General features: G+C 41.0%; 1 protein-coding gene across 9 annotated transcripts in view; it reads left to right on the top strand.

Moving 5' to 3' along the window:
* The window catches only part of foxo3b (forkhead box O3b), a 233,628-nt gene that overhangs the window by 117,845 nt on the left and 95,263 nt on the right, over window positions 1-20,520 (top strand). For 2 of the 9 annotated variants that reach the window (XM_068027175.1, XM_068027176.1), the window contains one exon: window positions 247-2,888. The exons of 5 other annotated variants lie outside the window; for them this stretch is intronic. The gene's annotated coding sequence lies outside the window, so the exon portion shown is untranslated. Of the gene's footprint in view, window positions 1-246; window positions 4,064-6,893; window positions 7,381-20,520 lie in introns of those variants that run through there. 2 more of the 9 variants (XR_010972739.1, XM_068027173.1) reach the window with 2 other exon arrangements.

A 20,520-nucleotide genomic window follows, 5' to 3' on the forward strand; every position in this document is an offset into this window, starting at 1 on the left:
ATTCCCTTACAGCAGTAAAAAGGAAGTTTTGGATGTTTGTTGTGACTTGTCTGAAAGGTCTCTGATCATTCCAAAAATTACTTGCCATATTGGCATTGGCGAACTCGTGCTGCATAATCTAAAGGGTGGGTACAAATGAAATTTTGGAGAGGAAGAAGAAATAAAGATGAATTTTTGTTGTCATTCTCCTTTTCTCCACAACCCCCCCCCCCCCCCCCCCCCCCACCCCAACTACCCCTTCTCTAGGTTAGTGAATTGAAGACCTTTGCCAAATCTGCTGTCAAGATAACCTGAATTGGATTATATTAAGTTTATTCGACAGCTGTAAATCTGACATTTCATCTGCAATGGGGACAGTTCTTGGAATTACATCTTAACCAACGTGAAAGACGTTAAACAGAAGAATGCGATCTGCATTTAAAATAAATCCTGAAGTGTGTCTAAAAATGAAATCCCATTGTTTAAGCGGTATAGTTTCCCCTGTGTCCTATTATATTTAGCCCTATATAAATTGTTGGTTGATACGGGTGGGTGCATATTTTAAGTTTTAGTATTTTATGTCTGATATCGGTATATGGCCACGGCCTGCATTGTATAGCTATCACTGAAGTGTTGATGGAATGTGACTGATGAACAGTGCCATCAAAGGCATGAATATTGATGAGGAAATGCGCATATATACTGACAGAAATGAAGCAAGAAAAATTGGCATTGTCAGAATGCCAGAAGACTTATTACACAGATAAAGGTTTTTATCCTTTTTAATCTGCTAATATGTGATTGATTAACTGGCATTTTAAGTAATTTGAAACTGCATGTGCTTATTAACAGAAGTTGAAGCGTGAGTTTGAATGAACCCTTCCAATTTATGGCCCAACTTTGTTTGGTCTTTTATAATGTCAAGGTGCCCAGTATAGTGGTGGGGGGAAATGGTAAAGAGTATTAGTCTGTCAGCATTGCATCTAATTTGGGAATAATATGCCTGTAAAATTTTGTTTGGCTTTACAGACCAATCTTGTGAACAATCTTTATCTTGAGAGAGTTAGATTGTTGGGAAGAAAGAGTAGAGGCATTCATATGTTTACAGATTATCGTGTTTAGAGAAAACAGCCAAAATAATTTTCTCATTTGAAGTAATTTTTGCTGCATGAATTGAGATCTAAATGTATTCACAAGATTGGAAAATATGACCTAAAATACACATCCATCATCATTGTAGAAAACTTTCCAGGATGTGTCTTTTTTAAACAATTTTTTAAATCCTTTTTCTTATCCATTCTTTGAGTAGAGAGATTTGATACAAGGGCAAGTCATATCACTAGGTAACAAACTGCCTCCCTTCTGAACAGAATCAGCATTGGTTGACTTTAATGTGATCTACTTTCTGTAAATACATTTACACTTACAGTAAATTGTTTTGCATACTGCATTTCTGTATGACATTTGTACATTTATTGAAAGTTTTATTGTGTGTACCCTTGATCACCTTTTTGAACAGTTTCTATATACAGAGCAGCTCAGATTGCACCAGTTTATGCATATTTCTTCAAACTAATGTGTAAGATTTCATCTTTATACAATAGGGTAATGCACATTTATATTTTATTATGGGCAGAGACAAATCATTACGCATGACTGTTTAGTAAGTAAATTAGTTTGTCTCCGTTCATTGCATGAAGTTCCAGGCAGTCACACTGATTGATATTAGTGCCCCTGGAGAGCTAGCAGTGAAACAAAATGTGATGGAATATTGTTGTATAACTTACCTGTCTCGTATAAATGGATTCTTGTCTTTTCATCATGCAATTTGCTATTCTATTTGTAGAACAATAGCATATCAGTTATGACAATTACATTATTTTCATCAAATGTAAATGAGGTTTAAGGTAGTATATTCATTCTTGCCATTTTTGTTTAACTTTTTTACTAAAGTTGTCATATTTAAGTGACTTCCAAACCAAGTATTCTGAGAGACAGTTCTACACACATTAATTTTCTTAAAACTGCATGGTAGAATAGCAATTAAAATGCTCATGCTACTGCTGTAGTCTGTTTGGAATCTTAATAAAACTGAATCTATCATCGAGGTCAGAATGTTTGGCAAGTCTCAGGCTAGCATCTCAGGAATTGGAGAGAAGGTACTGCAGGGATCCACAGTAAATGCACATTCACCCAGCCTCTGTTTTCAGTATAAACAGAGAAGTGACGGGCCAGTTTATGGTGCAAAATAAAAATACTTTCACTTTCTAAGCTTTCAAAATTGGCTTAATTTTAAATATACTTAACACTAATCTACTGACCTTTTTAAAAATCAGAAGACATACATATATAGCCAGTTAACTAAATTTTATTATGCACTGTGTGCATGGCCAGATTTTGTGGCCAGGTTACTGCTTTAGCTCACGGTAACATATAACTAATATCACCTACCAACTGCCTCTCAGTTAAATGTATTTGGTTTGATATATCACCCAGGAAACTGCCAGAGTTCAATTTTCTGAAATGGGCCATGTAACATTTTATAATTATGTCTGTCCGTAGTTTAATTCAGCTTGTACCCGTCATTCAGAATTTGTGGTGTTTAGCATTGGTTAAAACTGAGCTGTGAATATGCTACATTTTGTTTTTGAAATGCATACTTTGGGATGCATGAAACCACTTTATTAAAAGGTATATTGTATAATGAGATGAATATACTACCTTCTACCACCTGCTCTCTCCCCCCACACACTGTAAATTTGATAGTTTTGACAGGAAAAGGATGGTTCTCTTGAACTGCAGGTTTTTATTGCATAAATTATTGGTATGTATTACCTTGTGTATTTCATTAATCTGTGCTCTAGAAGAAGAGTGCGCATGTAAAATAAAGCTTGATAACACTATTGAAATTAATTTAGTATTTTTCATATGTAAATTCTGTTCATATAATCTGTCATTTAGAATAACCTAAGAATTATGGCACAGCAGGTTACCATTTTAATGTGCTAGCTGTTCAACTGGAGATATCTACCTTCATTCCATTTTTCTACCTGAACTGTATATCCTTTTATGTTCTTCAGATACTTAATTCAGTTTATTTTAAATGATGGTCTCTGCCTCAGTGTTCACTTGTGGTAATGCTGTCCATATTCTAATAACATTGTGTGAAAAATTCTTCTGCCTTTCTCCATTTTCCCTATGTTTCAGTCTGTGCCACTTTATTACAGAATCTGCCCACTTGTGGAAACGATCATTCACTGTTTACCTGCATAATCTTAACCTTTTCGACCTCCTCTCTTCTCTTCCAGTGGAGGAAAATTCCAATTTTTCAAGAACTTAATAACAATAACCTGATTTCTAGGATTCTAGTGAATTTTTGCTATGCCCTTTTAGTGGTTCTAATCTTTTTGCAGTGGGGTACCCAGAATTGCCCTAAACAGTTTCCTATACAAATTCAATATCCTAACACATTATTATTATAATGGATTGGAGAGGGGTTGGGGGAGGATGGAAAAGCCTCTATTCTTAGTGTCTAGCCCTGTAAAAACATAATCTTAACTGACTTATAGGACCTACTTTTACAAAGCATTCATCATTTAAAAGATGGGAAATGTAAAGCCTCACTCCAAATAAAAATATAAAACATTCCCTGGGTTATGAGGAAATCCCAGCTCATGTATGTAATTAAAAATTGTTCCAAAGTTGCACTAACCTAACTGACATTTTTCACTCCTTTTATGGGTCCTGAGAATTGGCTTTAACTTGCTTTCTAATAAATTCTTTAACTCCTTTGAAATGTATGCCATCAATACTTAAGAAATAGTGGATGTATATTCCTAATACCAGCCCTAAATCATTTTCACCATTTAACAGTTTCATATTTGAATCTCTCATGGATTCCAAAAAGGAGTCTTTAGTGTTGGGTTGTGAAACAGTAAAGATTTAAGGACTCCTACAGCAGGCGCGCACATTATTGTAGGTTATGAAGTACCATTATCCCTATTGATCAACCATTTGCCTAACCCATGGAGGAATATCACTCAGCATTACTGAGAAGCTGTTACTTCTGCTATGAAGACCTCAGGTACGTGATTAGCAAATAAGGATCATCCATTTGAGACAACTTTAAGATCCTAGTGTCAACACTGCTTGTGTACAAAGGCAGAAACTGAATAATACGGTTTCAAATGGTCCTATCAAATTGATGGCCATGAAAAATGCTCCGTGGTCTGTGAAATCTCCGGTCCTCTGAAATTGATCACTTTGTGAACGTTTTGTACTTTATTCATTGACACAAGGCTCAACTTGCTGATTGGTAGATGAGGGAAGGCTCCTGGTGCAGTTGAGAGAAGCAGTCTCCAGCATTAGCAGACAAATGAGAATGTCAAAATGAGCAAATCAAACACTACCACAACCATTACTGCAGCAGTGAAAGAATTTGGAAGTCAAATTCTGCATGCCAATGGTGGAATACTGTTTTGCACAAGAACACAAGAAATAGGAGCAGAAGTAGACCATATGGCCCATCGAGCCTCCTCCGCCATTTCCTGTGAGACCAAAAATCTTATCTGTCCCAGCCTTAAATGTATTAAACAATGGAGCATCCACAGCCCTCTGGGGTAGAGAATTCCAAAGATTCACAACACTTTGAATGTAGTAACTTCTCCTCGTCTCAATCCTGAATGATGGGCCCCTTATTCTGAGACTGTTCCCGCATTCTATTCCCTAACCAGTGGAAACAATCTCTCCGCTTCTACCCTATAAGCCCTTTCAGAATCTTGTATCTCTCAATTAGATCACCTCTCATTCTTCTTAACTCCAGAGAATATAGGCCCAATTTACTCAGTCTCTCATCACCGGTCAGCCCCCTCATCCCAGGGACCAATTTAGTAAATCTTCGCTGTGCCGCCTCCAGTGCAAGTATATCCTCCTCAAATGTAGAGACCAGAACTGCATGTAGTATTCCAGGTGTGGTCTCACCAAAGCCCTGTACAATCTTAGTAAGACTTCTTTATTCCTGTACTCCAGTCCCCTTGCAATAAAGGCCAACATGCCATTTGCTTTCCTAATAGCCTGCTGCACCTGCATGTTAACTTTGTGCATTCCTTGTACAAGTACCCCCACGTCCCTCTGAACATCAACACCTATCCCTTTCACATCTTTTTAAAAAAAGTTCTGCTTTTCTATTTTTACAACCAAAGTGAACAATTTCACACTTCCTTAGATTATACTCCATTTGCCAACTTGTTGCCCACTCACTTAACCTGTCTATATCTCTTTGCAGCATCTCTATGTCCTCCCCACAGCTAACCTTTCCACCGAGCTTTGTATCATCAGCAGCTTACATTACTCTCCATCTCTTCATCCACGTCATTAATATAGAGTGTAAAAAGCTGAGGCCCCAGCACTGATCCTTGTGGTACCCCACTATTCACTGGCTGCCAACTTGAAAATGCCCCATTTACGCCTACTCTCTGCTTCTTGGCTGTTAACCAATCCTCTATCCATGCTAATATATTACCCCAACACCGAGTCCTTATCTTGCTTATTAATCTTTTATTTGGCACCTTATCACATGCCTTTTGGAAATCAAGATATACTACATCGTCTGGTTCCCCTTTATCTACCCTACTAGTTACATCCTCAAAAAACTAATAAATTTGTTATACAGGATTTCCTTTTAGTAAAAAGATGCTGACTTGTTCTGATCATACCTTGCTTTTCCACGTGCAATGTTCAGACTTTTTTAATAATAGTTTCCAGCATCTTTCCGACGATTAATGTTTGGCTAACTGGCCTGTAGTTCTCTCTTTTTCTCTCTACCTCCTTTCTTGAAAAGCGGTGTAACATTTGCCAACTTCCAATCCGACGGGAACATTCCATGACTCTAAGCCATTCTGGAAAATCATAGCTGCAGAGATAGTGAATGTGCTAGCTATCTCTTCTAGAACCCGAGGATGTAGGCCATCTAGTCCTGGGGACTTGCCAGATTTTAGTCACTCAAGTTTTTCCAATGCTTTTTCTCTGCTGATATCAATTTTCTTAATTTCCTCATTTTTTTTAATAGACCCTAGGTTACTGTCTATTTCTGGTATGGAATTAGTGTCTTCTACTGTGAAAACAGACACAAAATATCTGTTCAGCGCCTCTGCCATTTCCTCATTCCCCATGATGATGATTTCTTCTCTGCCTATAAGGCACCAACATCTACTTTAGCTACTCTTCCTTTTTATGTACTTATAAAATCTCTTGCAATCTGTTTTTATATTGCTGGCTAGTTTACTCTCATTCTATTTTTTCCCTTTTTATCAACTTTGTGGTGGCCCTTTTCCTGGTTCCTAAAACACTCCCAATCCTTAGCCTTACTACTATTTTCTGCAGCATTGTAAGCCTCTTGTTACAATACTCAACTTCCTGAGTGAGCCACGGATGGGCCTTTCTGGACAAGTTTTTGTTTTTGAACAGAATGTACTTTTGTTGAACCTTTTGTGTTGATTCTTTGCATATTTCCCACTGTTCATTTACCACCATACCTTCCAGTCTATTTACCCAATTAACCTTAGCCAGTTCTCCCCTCCTACCTTTGTACTTGGTTTAATTTTAAGATTCTCGTTTGTTATTAAGATGTGCCATGAAATTCAATGGTACTATGATGATGATTATTTGCCAGTGGATCTTTTACTACGCCATTGCTAATTAACCCTGTTTCAAAACACAGTACGAGATCTAAGTTAGTTTTATCCCTAGTCTGTTCTATAACCTGTTGCTCCAAGAAACTGTCATGAAAACATTCTAAAAATTCATCTTGTAAATTACAGTTGCTAATTTGATTGTCCCAATCTATATGCAGATTAAAGTACCCCATAAGTAATACATTACCTTTTACACTGTTTTCATTGGATTGCACACGGCAGGCACAGTTCAGCGCTAGAGTCCGAAAGCCATTGCAGCAGAAAGAGCATCCGGCATTGTACTGCTGGAAAACGAACACTCTCAAAAACAAGCAACAATTTCATCTTTAAGAAGGCGACAGCTCAGAAAATCGTCAGTTGGTCACTTGTAGATGCTGCGTATTCATTCAACTTAATGTACAAAATGGTGGTTGCTTGCCAAGTGCAAATAAACTGTGACAGGTCTACCTACCAAAGGTTTTTTTCTCACAGTGTGAGATGAAGTCTCAGATTAATGCATGTGTGTCTTTTGCAGTTATTTGTGATGAGTTCACCGATGAGCAAGGCAACTATGTGCTGCATGTTTTTGTACATACAAATCAGTCAGGAAAGCTAACAGTGCTTGTAGACTGTGTCCACTTAGAAGCTGATAATTATATGTTTCCCAAGTGCTAATCAAAAACTCTTTAAAAATACAGTGTCGATTTCAATAAAGTATCTCATTTCATTAGTGACAGTCTTTCTTTTTTCTTCTTTTGGGCCTCCTTATCTCGAGAGACAATGGATACGCGCCTGGAGGTGGTCAGTGGTTTGTGAAGCAGCGCCTGGAGTGGCTATAAAGGCCAATTCTGGAGTGACAGGCTCTTCCACAGGTGCTGCAGAGAAATTTGTTTGTTGGGGCTGTTGCACAGTTGGCTCTCCCCTTGCGCCTCTGTCTTTTTTCCTGCCAACTACTAAGTCTCTTCGACTCGCCACAATTTAGCCCTGTCTTTATGGCTGCCCGCCAGCTCTGGCGAATGCTGGCAACTGACTCCCACGACTTGTGATCAATGTCACACGATTTCATGTCGCGTTTGCAGACGTCTTTATAACGGAGACATGGACGGCCGGTGGGTCTGATACCAGTGGCGAGCTCGCTGTACAATGTGTCTTTGGGGATCCTGCCATCTTCCATGCGGCTCACATGGCCAAGCCATCTCAAGCGCCGCTGACTCAGTAGTGTGTATAAGCTGGGGATGTTGGCCACTTCAAGGACTTCTGTGTTGGAGATATAGTCCTGCCACCTGATGCCAAGTATTCTCCGAAGGCAGCGAAGATGGAATGAATTGAGACGTCGCTCTTGGCTGGCATACGTTGTCCAGGCCTCGCTGCCGTAGAGCAAGGTACTGAGGACACAGGCCTGATACACTCGGACTTTTGTGTTCCGTGTCAGTGCGCCATTTTCCCACACTCTCTTGGCCAGTCTGAACATAGCAGTGGAAGCCTTACCCATGCGCTTGTTGATTTCTGCATCTAGAGACAGGTTACTGGTGATAGTTGAGCCTAGGTAGGTGAACTCTTGAACCACTTCCAGAGCGTGGTCGCCAATATTGATGGATGGAGCATTTCTGACATCCTGCCCCATGATGTTCGTTTTCTTGAGGCTGATGGTTATGCCAAATTCATTGCAGGCAGACGCAAACCTGTCGATGAGACTCTGCAGGCATTCTTCAGTGTGAGATGTTAAAGCAGCATCGTCAGCAAAGAGGAGTTCTCTGATGAGGACTTTCCGTACTTTGGACTTCGCTCTTAGACGGGCAAGGTTGAACAACCTGCCCCCTGATCTTGTGTGGAGGAAAATTCCTTCTTCAGAGGATTTGAACGCATGTGAAAGCAGCAGGGAGAAGAAAATCCCAAAAAGTGTGGGTGCGAGAACACAGCCCTGTTTCACACCACTCAGGATAGGAAAGGGCTCTGATGAGGAGCCACCATGTTGAATTGTGCCTTTCATATTGTCATGGAATGAGGTGATGATACTTAGTAGCTTTGGTGGACATCCGATCTTTTCTAGTAGTCTGAAGAGACCACGTCTGCTGACGAGGTCAAAGGCTTTGGTGAGATCAATGAAAGCAATGTAGAGGGGCATCTGTTGTTCACGGCATTTCTCCTGTATCTGACGAAGGGAGAACAGCATGTCAATAGTCGATCTCTCTGCACGAAAGCCACACTGTGCCTCAGGGTAGACGCGCTCGGCCAGCTTCTGGAGCCTGTTCAGAGCGACTCGAGCAAAGACTTTCCCAACTATGCTGAGCAGGGAGATTCCACGGTAGTTGTTGCAGTCACCGCGGTCACCTTTGTTTTTATAGAGGGTGATGATGTTGGCATCGCGCATGTCCTGGGGTACTGCTCCCTCGTCCCAGCACAGGCATAGCAGTTCATGTAGTGCTGAGAGTATAGCAGGCTTGGCACTCTTGATTATTTCAGGGGTAATGCTGTCCTTCCCAGGGGCTTTTCCGCTGGCTAGTGACAGTGCAACTTAAATAATAACCTTTCAAATCTGTGCTCCAAGATGTAATGCCTAATGCTGTCCATATTCCATGTAATACATACATAGGCCAGACTTTTACCCTGTGGTGACCCCGCACACCAGCAAAAAAGAGCGAGCCTGCCTCTGCCAGGCTGGGACGCTATGCTGTAATTTTCCATGGCCCATGTCCTTATTTGGCTTGAGTCATGACTTTTGCCTCTCTGAGGCAGCAAGTCCCGCCTCCAAGAGCTGCTGGCCAGGTCTGCAGTCCGAGCAGCATCACGGGGTGGTGGCAGTGGCTACTGCTGGAATTGCACCCAGCGAGAGGGGCCAGCATAAACAGCAGCCAAAAGCAGGTGAGCAAGGGTCGGGCTCACCAGGCACAATCAGTTAGGCCCCAGCAAGAGATGTAGGGTTTGGAATGTAGGGCGGGAGTTAGTTTTAAGGGGAGTGGCCCATACTGCTAGGGGCCCTGCTTGGAGCACAGTGTGTTCGATCAGGAGGGTACCCCCAGCCAACAAGAGGCTGCCAGGTATTACTGGGTGGCTTCTTCAGGTGGCAAAATGGCTGTCGGCTGCTGGAAATATACCAGCAGCGGTGGGAGGAGGCCTTTAAGTGGCAATTAATTGGCCAGTTAAGGGTCTCAATTGGCTTGGGGCAGGTGGGTCATTTGCCCCTTCCTCGCACTGGTAAAATAGTGAGGGTGGGTAGGTGATGGGAATGGCACCCCTTGAATCATACTTGATTTTACACCGTTCGGGGGTGGGTGTTAAAATCTGGCCATAATTTATTTTGTCAGGGAGCTGTGGAAAAGAGAGTTTGGTAAAATTGACAAACTGGTCAGCTACATTAAAAAGATCTTCAAACATTACCCTAGCTGCAAGCTTTGATGCAGGCAGCGCATTGCAAATGCGGCTGAAATTGGGGAACAAAGCATCAGCCTTCCTCCAGAGCCAGTAATTACATGCTGGAATTCTTGGTTTTGGGCAGTACAGTATCATGCAGCTCACCTGAAATGCTACTCTGACTCACACTGCACTGTAAACAAAGGGTTTTTTTTACAGACCTTCTAACCCTTCCAAACAATGCTCAGCTTAATGAAGAGGTTGTTTGTTGCCAAGAATGCTACATGACTGATGGATTTAATCACGGTTTGAATCTTGACATGTCACAATCCGTAAAGCTTATGATAAAGTAATGGATGTACTGTTCTGGGCTGAAGCACAATCAAATGAGCAACACACTGATGTTATATTAAATGCCTGTGCTCAATAGGTGTTTTCTTGCATAGTGAAGAAGCTCAAACATGCTACAGGGAAGAGTCAATGCTGAAGAAAAAGCAGTTTTGTGCTTTCAGCAACCTTCTGTGGCGTTCCTGAAAGCTATGCGGCTCTTTGACCCTGCACAAATGCACCTGTTGATGGATTTAAACTCGTTTGATGCGACTCCTGGCTTTGACAACTGTATACTGAAGATTGCAAAATAAATACTGGCCTAGCCAGCGACATCCACAACCCATGAACGAATGAAAAAAAAAGCAGATTGTACTTTGTGCTGCAGTTATGGAACTCGACTGCAGAATTCCTCCACGTTGCAAGGCTGCACAAAGCTGCCTGGCAATTCCAACAAGCTCTAGAAGAGGAGAGAGCTGTATTTAAACACGGACAGGTGTCCACAACGTAGAGACAGGGACTGAAGAAAGAGACAATTGCAGGTTGCTCCAAGCTCACATTCAACCACTGACTTCAGTGAGTAAAGAATGTGACCTGTCCATAGTCAGTTTTTTACAACAGTTTTTGAGTTTCCAATAAATGCCATTTGAAACCAGAAACCTCCTTTGTCTTTTCTTATTGTTACGAACAGATGGGGAAATGGTGTGGATGACTCCCATTTTTACCTCCCACCTGTCAGTAATTTTTAAAAGAATAGTATTTATCCCTGAATGTTTTTTGTTTGCCAGATAGTGACAGGTTTTCTCTTCGGCTTAAAAAAGGAGGGTTAAATTTTTATTTAAACGGCAAAACTTGAGTTGTTCACAACCTTCACCCACTCATGCTTTCGCACACACATGGATAGATAAGGATACACAGAGAGAAGGAAAAGGGTAAGATACAATTAAAGTCCCAAATAGCGCAAGAGTTTGTGGTTTACAGAAACCTGTTGAAAGGACATTCCTCCCAGGAAGATTCAAAGGTGCAGACCTGGATGTTTGCAATTTTGAACTTGCTGAGGTGTTGTAGATTTCCAGTTGTTGAAATTTCAATCCAGAGACAGTAATGGAAATTCCAGGTTTACCTTTGCAGGTGGGGAGTTTTTAAAAAAAAAGTCACCTTTTTAATTTCTCTGCAGCAAGTTGAAAGATAGTATCAGCAGCAGTACTTCTTGTTTAGCTGGACTGATTTTTTTCTCTCTCTCCTACTCTAGCCAGAATGTGACTTTCAGTGTCGTCTTTGGCTGATTTCCCCTTCTCTCCCGAAGGCTACCTTTTAACATTTAAAAACACTCAACTTTGGTCACCACAGGGGAATGAATCCTGGTCACCTGACCAAAACGGATTCAATGCTCCAGGTATATGGGAGCCATTGTTGCATGATGACCTCTGATTGTAGTCCATTTTTGATAAAGTGGTGTTCTTCACACCCATTGTGCTGACCTTGGCCACAGAGACACACTGCAAAAAGTCTGTTGGTTCATTCCTGTAGATAAGAGGCATCAATATATAATAGGCTCCTTTCAATTTCAGTGGGTTCTCTCCAAAGCTATTTCAGATGAGGTTAATGAGTTTCATCTTCAGACAAGTGGGTACATTTCCACTGTTTTGGAGGGGGGGGGGGGGGTATTGGGGAGGAATGTATCATCTGACCTCTTCCATTTTGTTGGATAGTCAAGTGCCACAGTTTTACTTTTTCATTTCATAATTTCTCCAGTTCGTTGTTTATTTCATCATGGCTCCTTCCAAGCATGGCATTTGTTTTAAATAGACCATTTTCATAGTTTGTTGTGAAACTGTGAAATTTACGATTTAAATACGTGAAATCTTGAAATTCACGATTTGTAAAATACGGTGACTGAAATTTGTAGAATTTGACTATGAATTTGGTAGGGCACTACATAAGTGCAAACAAAGCCACTTCCAATTCTGGCAGTGGAAGGAGTCCAATTTAAATTTAATGTAGGCGAGAAACTTGCTAATGAATTTTGAAGTCTTGAGGACAAAGGATACTGTCCACAGGTGACCTGATAGAATCCTGGGCATTTGCTAGTACTTGTCCAGGTCAAGACAATTCACCTTTAATCTCTGCAAGGCATTTGAGGAGGGGTTGTGTAATTCTAAGAATTATAGCCTAAAAATTGAGAATGTAGCTGTTTGGATTAGTGATATGACAATGCCATTAATGTGACAATTCCAACCTGAAAATGTTCAATAATGGCTCAGCATCAGAATTTTTTTTAAAAAGTTGGACAAAGCAAAAACTTCCCTCTTTGCACTAATGCTGGCACTCCCGTCAAGTTAGTGAGCATGAAAGTAAAGATAATCTGATCGCATGGTTATTGAAGTGATTCTTAGTTAATTTCTAATTTTAAAAAAAAATTTGTTGTCTGTGGGAAAGGCTGGGAAGATCTCTTTATTACCCATCCATAAATTGCCTTGAGGATGATGGGCTTTAACCTTGGATTGCTGTACTAATTTTGGTGCTGTTCTTTCAATGGTGTTAGGTAGGAATTCCAGGATATTGACCCAGCAATCATAAAGGAACCGGAATCTATGTCCACGTCAGGGCGGTGTATGACATAGAGGTAATAGTGTTCCCATGACTTAGCTGCTGTTCTGAGTAGTATAGATCACAGGTCAGGGAAATGCAATCAAAAGTTGGTAAGTTGCTGCCAGTGCATTCTTTAGGTCTTACATCCTGCAGCCACTGTGCACTAGTGGTGGAAGGTGTAGATATCGAGTCCAGTGGTATGGGCACCAGTCAAATGAATTGCTCTGTGTTGGATGATGTTCGGCTGTAAGCTGCCATGGGCTCGTTCATTTTCAAAAGGAGTTGAAATAAAGCTAAACTTTGGAATTGTCCTTAAACTGCCACACTCAATGTCTTTGCCGGATGGAAATTATTTGATGAATCATAGGAACAGGAATAGTCATTCAACCCTTCGAGCCTGCTCCGCAATTCAACTAGATTGCAGCTCGTGTATCCTAACTCCCTTGGCTCCATATCCCTAACAAAAATCTATTGATCTGTCTTGAAAACTCCAATTGTCCCAGCATTCATAGCCTTTTCGGAAAGAGAAAATTCCAGATGTCTCCTACTCTTTGTGCAAAAAGTGTTTCCTGATTTCTCTCCAGACTGGCTTAACTCTAATTTTAAGATATGTTCCCTCATTTTTGATTTTCCCACCAGAGGAAATAGTTTCTGTATATTACCCTATTGAATTCTTTTAACATTTTAAACATCCCAATGAGATTACTCCTTTACTCCGCAATCTTCTCGGGAATTCAAGGAATAATAGATGTATACAAAGAGCTAAGGACCATTCCTTGAGGAACCCTTGCAGTGATGTCTTGCATCTGCGATAATAGGCTTCTAAATTTTGTTCTGTGTGTTATATTTAAATCTTTCTAGTCTTTTTTCCTCTTTACCTTTTCAGAACCAGCATATAGTATAAATAAATGGTACTCAAAGGGAGTAGATCCTGAATCATTGCTCACTTAAACCCCTGCAATATTTTCCTCTACTTCAGTTGCTTGTGAAGGAAAAAAAAATATAAAAACACAAGCATAGTGCTTGCATATGTGCAGTTCTTTGTTCTCCCCTCTTTCTCTTCTTCCCGCTCCCCTGTTAATCTGGTTCCTAACTTAGTTTGACTGCTCTGCAAGAAAAGCAACTAAGGTTTAAAACAGTCTGGAAAGAACAAAAAAAGAGGGTCACATTAGGGAATAAAACCCATGTGCTTAGTTGGTACCAAGTGATTTTCCAACCTCTGACTGAGAAAGGTAGGTTTTTCAGTTCAAGTTGTTATGAAGATGCTTCTATATTTTTAAAGTTTTTTTTTGAGGACTCATTTAAATTGTGGAGATGGATTCATTGGAAGGCTGAAGATTTCATAAATGCTGGACTTTGCTTTGTTGTTGACAGTTCACTGAAAGAACATGTTGTTTGCAAACAACCTTTGCTGGAAATCAGGTGCTCAGTAGCCAACAGAAACCTTGGTGACCTGGGGAAGATTTTTACAGAAAAGCCACATGTCAAGGTTTATGGAGGTCAAGAGGTTGACTTTCTGTTGGGGTGTGAACTCTTTTGCAGACAGTTGGAGATCAACTTGCCATGGAAAAAACACCCATATCATCTCTTTGTACCTCTGAAGAAATCCTGCAAAGATCCAGTGTGGGAGAGCTAAAATCCCTCGTGCTGCATCCCTCCCAAGAAGCTGGCAAAACCTGCCAAAGTAATTCTCAACGCCGCTTGAAAGGAACTGCTTTAGAGGGGGTCCCAATGACCCGTCTCCGTATACCCGGACGCCAGACCAAAAGGGACACCTGACTTGCTTCTATACCTTCTCTTTTTTTCTTATGAATTAGCAAGTATTTGGCCAAAGTATTCTTTTTTTGTAACCAACCTCTGCAGAGAGAATTTTTGTCTTTTTTCTATGTGTGTGTGTGTGTGTGTGTGTGTCTCTATGTGATGGGAGGGGGAGATTTTAAAAGGGAACTTTTATATTTCAATCTGTGTTAATGCTTTGCTTCATTACTGGATAAGTCTTGTTTGATAATAAACTGATAATTTTGTTGTTTATTAAAGATACCTGGTTGGTGTGTTTTATTCTGGGATAAAGAGTAGAATATATGATTGATCACATCGGTAACTGGGTAAACATTTATTTTTTTTATTTAGAGATATAGCACTGAAACAGGCCCTTCGGCCCACCGAGTCTGTGCCGACCATCAACCACCCATTTATACTAATCCTACATTAATCCCATATTCCTACCACATCCCCTATATCCCCCTACCACCTACCTATACTAGGGGCAATTTATAATGGCCAATTTACCTATCAACCTGCAAGTCTTTGGCTGTGGGAGGAAACTGGAGCACCCGGCGAAAACCCACGCGGTCACAGGGAGAACTTGCAAACTCCGCACAGGCAGTACCTAGAATTGAACCCGGGTCGCTGGAGCTGTGAAACTGCGGTGCTCACCACTGCGCCACTGTGCCGCCCTAAATTTAAATATGTTGTGACCTGTGGAGAACTGGAACGAGAAAAGACTCCTCCCACCTCGGTTGTAACAAAGTAAACAATTAAGTTTAAGCTAATTTTTAAAATGAAGGCTGAGTCCAGCAGGTTTTCCTAATAGGAAATCTAATATCTCTGATCAAGTTCCTAGAGTTGTATTTATTTTGCAAAGTGGTGCACATAATTCAAAGTGGTGCACATAATGCATTGGCACTTGCATATTAAACAAGAGCAGGTATGTGCATTTGCAATAATTTGTTTTCCAATAGAGATCCTGGTGATGAACAAAGTTATGCTATAAAACTATTTTTGTTCCTGACCCAACATCCCCTTCTGACTAATCAGCATGTGCAGCCTCCTTAATTTGTAAGACTGTTGCTCCTATCACTAACAGATTGTAATTCTTTCTCACAAGGAGGATTTGCCCCACGTAGGAAAATAATCATCATGCTATCTGGCTTGGATGTTCAGTGCCAAAGGCCAGTCCTGCCAGACTTGTAGCTGAATTTTTTTTTTTTGGGCAGGAAAATGAACAACCGAGGCTGTTCCATAAATGAAATAAGAATAGGAGTAGGCCATACGATCCTGCATTCAATAAGATCATGGCTGAATTCTAAATCAACTCTACTTTCCTCTCCTATCCCCACATCCCTTGATGCCCAAAAAGTGATCAATTGATCTCAGTCTTGAATATACTGAACAATTGGGCATCCACTGCCATCTGGGGTAGAGAATTCCAAAGACTCAGAACCCATTACATGAAGAAATTTCTGCTCTTCTTAGTCCTAAATGGCAAATCCCTTAAGTGGGCTACCGCACCAAACTTTTGACAAAGCACCTATAACATAGGAACAGGAATAGGCCACTTAGCCCCTTGAGCTTGTTCTGCCATTCAGTGAGATCATTGCTGACCTGTGACTTAACTCCATATGCCCGCCTTTGGCCCATTATCTGAACTCCTCTATCACTCAGATTTATAATTAGCAATTGACCTAGCATCAACAATTGTTTGTAGAAGACATTTCCAAACTACCACCCTTTGCATGTAGAAATATTTTCTAATTTCACTCCTGAAAGGCCTAACTCTAATCGTAAGGCTATGTCCCCTAGTCCTAGACTCTGCTACCGGCAGAAACAGTTTCTATCTACACTATCTGTTCCCCCTAATATCTTTAAAACTTTGCTCAAATCACCCATTAATCATCATAATTCCAGGGAATACCACCCTAATTTAGGTAATCGCTCTTTGTAATTTAATCCTTGGAATCCAGGCATTATACTAGTGAATCTGGAAGTTGTCGTCAACAGTGCTATCAAGCGGCCCTTGCTTAGCAATAACCTGCTCAGTGACGTTCAGTTTGGGTTCCGCCAGGGCCACTCAACTCCTGGCCTCATTACAGCTTTGGTCCAAACATGGACAAGAGTTGAATTCAAGATGAGGTGCATTTGACCGAGTATGGCATCAAGGAGCCCTAGCAAAACTGGAGTCAATTGGAATCAGGGAGAAAACTCTCCGCTGGTTGGAGTCATACCTAGCACAAAGGAAGATGGTTGTGGTTGTTGGAGGTCAATCGTCTCAGCTCCAGGACATCACTGCAGGAGTTCCTCAGGGTAGTGTCCTAGGACCAACCATCTTCATCATAAAGTCAGAAGTGGGGATGTTTGCTGATGATTGCACAATGTTCAGCACCATTCATGACTCCTCAGACACTGAAGCAGTCCATGTAGAAATGCAGCAAGACCTGCATAATATCCAGGCCTGGGCTGATAATGGCAAGTAACATTCGTGCCACACAGTGCCAGGCAATGACCATCTCCAACATGAGAGAATCTAACCATCTCCCCATGACATTCAATGGCATTACAAATGCTGAATCCCCCTATCAACTATCAACATCCTGGGAGTTACCATTGACTAGAAACTGAACTGGAGTAGTAATATAAATACCGTGGCTACAAGAGCAGGTCAGAGGTAAGGAATCTTGCAACAAGTAACCCACCTCCTGACTCCCCAAAGCCTGTCCACCATCTAAAAGGCACAAGTTAGGAGTGTGATGGAATACTCTCCACTTGCCTGGATGGGTGCAGCTCCAACAACAGTCAAGAAGCTCGACACCATCCAGGACAAAGCAGCCCGCTTCATTGACACCCCATCTACAAACATTCACTCCCTCCACCACTGATGCACAGTGGCATCAATGTGTACCATCTACAAGATGCACTGCAGCAACGCACCAAGACTCCTTAGACAGCACCTTCCAAACCTGCGACCTCTGCCACTTAGAAGGACAAGGGCAGCAGATGCATGGGAACACCATCACCTGTAAATTCCCTCCAAGCCACACACTGTCCTGATTTGGAACTATATCACCATTCCTTCAATATCGCGGGTCAAAATTCTGGAACTCCCTTTCTAAAGCACTTTTGGTGCACCTACACCCCAAGGACTGCAGTAATTCAAGAAGACAGCTCACCACCACCATCTCGAGGGCAATTAGGGATGGGCAATAAATGCTGGCCTAGCCAGCGATGGCCACATCCTATGAACGAATAAAAAAAAATCTGCTGCACACCTTCTAAGACCAGAACTGAACTCCAGGTGTTATCTAACCAGGGCTTTGTATAGCTGTAACATGACATAGACCCCTATGAATTCTTGTCCTCAAGATATAAAGACCAGCTTTCCATTCGCCTTTTTGGTTATTTTTTCTGCATATTTGACATTTTAATGATCTATGTACACGGACCATAGCATTGCACAATGTAGAAAGTACTCTGATCTATCCTTTTCTTTTGGTCCAAAGTGGATGAGATCATACTTGCCTAAATTTCAAATCCATTTGCTACAGTTTTGCCCACTTACTTAATCTATTAATATATCTGTAATCTTAGCTTCCATCTACTTACAATATTTGCCTGTCTTTGGGCTATCAGCAAACTTGAATATTTGGCTCTCTAGCCTGCCATCTTTCTCTTTGGCCTCCTTATCTCGAGAGACAATGGATAAGCGCCTGCAGGTGGTCAGTGGTTTGTGGAGCAGCACCTGGAGTGGCTATAAAGGCCAATTCTAGAGTGACAGGCTCTTCCACAGGTGCTGCAGAAAAATTTGATTGTCGGGGCTGTTGCACAGTTGGCTAGGTTGTCATCGAGGTTGTTAATAAATAGTGAGCAGTTGAGGCCTCAATACAGATCCTGCAGGAAACAACTCGTCAAATCCTGCCAATTTGCGTACCTGCCCATTAGCCCTGCTGCTCAGCCAATTTTCTCAGCAAGTCAATAGTTTTCTCTCAATTCCATAAGCTTCAACAGGAAATTACAGTCTCTTATGAGGGACTTTATTGAATGCCTTCTGGAAGTCCATACATCCATTGACAGTGCCCTGCCTGTTAATTAAGTCACCTGTTCAAAACATTCAATCAAGTTTGTCAGGCATGACCTGCCCTTTACAAATCCATAGTGGCTCTCTGATCAGCTGAAAATTTAAGGTGTTCAGCCACTCTATCCTTAATTATAGATGCTAGTAATTTCTTGACGGACAGATGTTAGGCTAATTGGTCTATAATTCCCTAGTTTCGCCCTCCCCTTAAACAGCGGAGTGACGAGCTTCTAATAAATCTAATGATCAGGTGAAATAATTTTTTTGGGAATCCTGTCTGAGTGCTCTGATATATCCATTGAATAGTTGGTGACCTTTTTTGAAAGCTGCACAGCTAACCAAGCATGAGTGTTATCGTGGCATAGGACATTCGCACATGCAATTTATTTTTTTGGCCATAGCTTTCTTTTGCAAAAAGTAGAGTGACGAGAACTAGTAAAAAAAATGGGAAGGGAGGAAGCCAATTGCTTTGGCAAAGCCAAATTTCTTGAACTTGTTCTTCTGCATGCACAGTGCAAACCTCCAGCACTAACATGCCGTCGGCCACTTCCTGCCCACCCAGCTCTGACACTGCTCACTTGTCAGTATTTCTGCTATCACACCTTGACGATGTCGAGCACAGCCCCAATGTCTGGCACCCGGGGCATGAGCTCCTGTGGACAGCAACAAGTGCTCCCACCTCACATGCACTGGAAATTATAGGTCAGGCAGTGCCTCTGGGATTCAGTGGAACGTTTTTCAGGTTCATAAAATTGATAATGATGTCCTTTCTTGTTCGGGATGGGGCAGAGAGAGAAGATTAAAAATAACTCCTAAGGTAGGCTTGGGGGCTTGGAACTATGATTACTTTTTATAGATGTACAGCTACGCTTTATTAATAGCATTAACACTGACCTTGTTCATGTGACATTCTTTACAATAACTAATATCTTGGCTGTTGTTGAAAGATTATCCATTTAGCTGCCTTTAACTTGCATTGCAAAATTCTCAAAGTTGGGAACACTGCATTGAAAATTTGGTAGGCTGAGAACTTTTAGAAATAAATAGGAAATGCCTATTTTTAAAGTATGTAACTCAAAAATCTCACAACAATACAGCAACCAGACTTGGGGTAAGTTTTTAATAAATTACAGGCTAGTTTCCTGGCAACAGAAAAATGGATGCTGCAACCCATTGGGGAGAGAAAACACTGAAGAACCAGTTTGTTTTTAAAATCATTGATTGCAACCTTAGTTTTCTGCCTCAGATCTGTTTATGCAATATATTCATTACATTTTTGTTTCACAAGATGAATTATTGGAGGTGGTTTTGGATCAATTATCACTTCTGTACAACAATATTGTGCAAAATCAATGTTTAGTTCAATCGATTGTTCATGTTATATGAAAGAGTGGTGCTAAAACTTTTCCATCTACCTGGACCCTGTATTTTAATTTCACATTATCAGATTGAAAATGTATTGGTGGCTAGTTGGTTGGTTCTTTGTTATAGGCCAGTCATCAGAAGAGATCACGGTCTGAATTTAACTATCTGCTGATAAATGTCTCACCAGCTGTACAAACTGAAATCCTTCCAAATAAAACAGTTGGTACGCAGCCAAACCAATTGACTTGTTATATTCATTTGCCAGAAAATGTTGCTTGCCATTGGTGCTGTGAAGTACACACAGATGTGACAACAGTCAGTGGGAGTATGCTCTGTCCTGGTAGTGAAAGCTTGTGAAATAGAATCTTATGAGTGAGTTTTTAAAAA

This window comes from Heterodontus francisci, chromosome 3, assembly GCF_036365525.1.
Source record: "Heterodontus francisci isolate sHetFra1 chromosome 3, sHetFra1.hap1, whole genome shotgun sequence".
NCBI lineage: Eukaryota > Metazoa > Chordata > Chondrichthyes > Heterodontiformes > Heterodontidae > Heterodontus > Heterodontus francisci.